This window comes from Cynoglossus semilaevis, chromosome 8, assembly GCF_000523025.1.
Source record: "Cynoglossus semilaevis isolate Cse_v1.0 chromosome 8, Cse_v1.0, whole genome shotgun sequence".
Lineage (NCBI taxonomy): Eukaryota > Metazoa > Chordata > Actinopteri > Pleuronectiformes > Cynoglossidae > Cynoglossus > Cynoglossus semilaevis.
Window position 1 is genome coordinate 27519064 of NC_024314.1, and position 3865 is coordinate 27522928.

General features: G+C 38.0%; 1 long non-coding RNA gene across 1 annotated transcript in view; it reads right to left on the reverse strand.

The window, feature by feature from the left end:
• Positions 1-3865, reverse strand: part of LOC103382970 (uncharacterized) — a 17784-nt gene that overhangs the window by 1282 nt on the left and 12637 nt on the right. Inside the window, exon 4 of the long non-coding RNA XR_521972.3 lies at positions 1641-1713. This is a non-coding gene — a long non-coding RNA (uncharacterized LOC103382970). The remainder of the gene's footprint in view (positions 1-1640; positions 1714-3865) is intronic.

Sequence of the window (3865 nt, forward strand, 5' to 3'; positions counted from 1 at the left end):
TACATAGACTGATTTCTCAGAGTCAATTTATTTAAAAAGCTCTCCTTCTCCTCTGACGAAGAACTCTCTGTGAGATTTTTCACATAAATGAGACTTTATTGTTATAAATATTATCATTATAAATAGGATTCACTTCCCGACCGGAAGATTCTGGAAAAGATCAAGAAAGTCTGACACCGAGAGAGGAAAAAACAAGAAAACGCATCATCATTTTTTTTATCATGCACTTCTATTTCTGTCATTATTTAAATACGCTGCAAAATAAAAACATTAAAAAAACAAAACTAAAATACCACCCGTTAAAATGTGGTTAAAAATGTAAACTGATTAACCTCTACAAGTTAATTAACACAAACTGAAAGGTAATTTTATAAAACATTTCCTGACCATGAAAATGTTTGTGTTTTTTTTCTACTTTCAAAATTCATCAAGTGGGCCGGATTGAAACACCAGGCGGGCTGATTTTGGTCCACGGGCCGCATGTTTGGCAAACCTGCTTCAATCATTTCAAATACTTATAGTTTTATATATATATTTTTTAAATTATTTTTTAAATGTGTCAATGATGCGTTCAACTCCGTGACTACTTCACTGACAATCGTATCATTTGACGTTCTTCGCGGCTGCACCTGCACATGACGGCCACATCAGTGGCACGACGTTGACTGACTGACTGACTGTTGGTAATTAACCTGTTAACTGATCACACGTGCACAAAATGTGCAACCCTAGTACGACGAGGGAAGCCTGGGCCCAAAGACCTGAACTCCTCCAGAGGAGATGGATCGCAGCCATCGATTCCCGGTGTCTTTCACCTGCAATCAGATACTGTACAAATTGCCTTTTGTCGATTGGTAATTATATAGGTGAATGATTTCCTGGCAGAGCCCTGCTCCTAATAAAATGTGCTTTTTTTTGCTGATGTCGGGGTTAGCGGTGCGAGGTGGAGGCGAAGCACAGGGGAGGCGTTAAAGTGAATAAGTGATGTAAAAAAAAAAAGAAAAGGGAGGAGAAGGGGAGTCGTGGTCGGAGGGGGGGGGCGGTGTTTCATTACTGCTGCGCCGTCTCTAACAGATCTAAATTTTTATTGGACTGAAGTCAAACTCTGGATTTAATCTGAAGTTTTTTGGATGTGAAAACAGATTTTTAGCATGTTCTAAATCAGTGGTGCCCAAACTCCGGGTCGCAGACCAACACCGGTCCGTCGGTTAATTGGTTTTATTTATTATCTGATTCTGAACAATGTTTTATTTTGAAACTTGTAGACCAAGCGTTCTACGTTAAAAGACGACACAATTAAAAATAAGTAATTGTTTGTGACTGTGGGGGTAAATAAAAAAAAATTGGACAAAAATAAGTAATTGTTTGTGACTGTGGGGTAAATAAAAAAAGATTTGACCCCACTACAATAACTACATGCCACCAAGGGCGCTGCGCCCCTTACTTTGGGATAATAAAATAACATGTTAGCAAATAAAGTTATGTTGTAAAAATGAAAAATAAATCATGTGATTGGTCAGTCAAAAGATTAGCACAAAAAAGGTGTGTAAAAAAAAAGTTTCGCAGCGTTTTTTCATTTTGTCTTGAAACTTTTTGACTCATTACCTAACCTTGTTCATAGGTGCGATCTAATTACTGACCTGCGGAGGTGCTCTGACTCCTTTTTTTTTTCTCCATTTGAAAGTCCATAATGAAAACCTCAGCAGGTGAAGGCTAAAAAAAAAAAAAGAAAAAAAAAGAGAAATGGTTAAAACGACCTTGACGATGCGTTCACTGACACCTCCGCGTCACATTATTTGCCTGAGAGATTATTGTCTTGGCAACCGTGACATCGTTCATATTGGATGTCAAGACGCAGCCCGGGATGACGCCGCCTTGCTCGGAGATAATGGAGATCCTTTCATGAAATTAGCATCTTGACGTGGATTATTTGTGAACCTATCAGAGAACAGCAATCTGTCAGTTAGCTGTGACTTCGCTTTTTTTGCTAAATGGACCAATTTTCTGTTATTTTGATAATCAACTCCGAGATGCAAAAACCGTCACGTCCTGTTACCAAAAAAAAAAAAAGAAACGGAAAAGAAAAAAAAAATCACATCTCATGGTTTGTACTAATGTTTCCACACAGAGGTCTGTCTCAAAGGTCTTGAAGGTCTTGAAGATCTTGAAGGTCTTTGAACGCCCCACCTGGCCGCGGTGCTTCATTCACGCCCCGTCACCACAACTATATCAATGCTCTTAAATGTCCGACGTCAGAAAAGTTCAAATAAAATAATCCTTGATACATCCCTGTGTGTGTAATATAATCAACCACTGGGTGGCAGCACGATATCGTGAACTGTGGAAAAAATATATCCAATTTTATTAAAATTTTCCTGAAAACTATTTATTATTTAATTACTAATAATTTGTCTTTGTTCTTACACGACAGTGATGCGCAGAACAATGGAATACTTTTCCACAAGGTGGCAGTGACTGGCTATAAAAAAAACATCTGTTGCAGAATATGTTACTTTCTTCAATTCCTGTGAGTACAGCAGTGTTGTGTTCAACTAAACAGGCAGAAGTAAAGATATTTTTATGTTAAGTTTTACGAATAATTAAAGTTCTGTGCATCTAACCAAGCTGTTCTGTGTGTGTGTGTGTGTGTGTGTTCCTGCAGCAGTTAGTAAGACACACACACACAGCTGACACACAGCTGACGGAGACAGAGGTGTCGGACACGTCTGTCACCTCCTCCGCTGCAGCAGAAACAAAAGCCTTTAAAATGTGTTGTTCTCACGAAACGCGACTCAAACATTTGCTTTGACTTCGCAGTATAACACCTTCAGTTCCACAACATCACCACCGGGGGGAGAAGTTTGGATGAGATAATGTCGTGAGAACAAAGTTATTTTCACTTTCATTCCACTTGCGAGGCTGAATGTGACGCACACGATGTGTGTGTGTGTGTGTGTGTGTGTGAAGTCCATGCATTGTATGACCTTTGACCTTCCTGACACATCATTTCACCTTTTAAAACATCACAAAAATACAACTCTGACATCAGTAAAATATTATTCACAAAAAAATGTAAATAAGTAGAAAGGACCTTTGATGTGTTATGCTAGTAGCACAGTTAGCATAGCCAGTTTACTTGGATCAAAATATGACATATATATATAAAACTACTAAGTACTATTAAGTTACTATTAAGTTACTATTAAGTACTAAATAATTAGTAGTAGATCATTTTAAAACATTATGTATTAAAATATTACAGTAATATCTGATTATTGATGTGTTCTAATTAGGGATGTCTGATATCTGAGCTTTTTGCCGATATCTGATAACACTTCATTTCCGATTCCAATATCAACCCATACATATACAGACCTGGATATATTTATTTATTTATTTATCTGTACAAACCACTCTATGAGAATGAGATTAATTAAATGAGCTGCAATGCTGCCATCTAGTGACTTTCACTTTAACATACAGCCGTTTTTCCCCAAAACTACTTTTAGGGCACACATCATTTGGCGAAACCCAGGAATTGCGTTATCGGGTTTTCATTATCGGAGGAAAAACCCGTTAACGATTCTTACAGATATCACAGAATTTTGCTAATATCAGGCCGATAATATCGGTCGGCCGATTATTTTTTAGGTTGTAAAATAAGAGGATATATATTTTGTGACGAACCTCTGGGTGACGGTTTGAAAGTACCACAGAGTACTACAGAGTACTACAGAGTACCACAGAGTACTACAGAGTACTACAGAGTACCACAGAGTACTACAGAGTACTGTGTGGGCCGTCGTCCTTGTTTATGTTTGGGTTTCATTTTCTCAGGGTGAAATGAGGCTGGAGATAAGGCTGC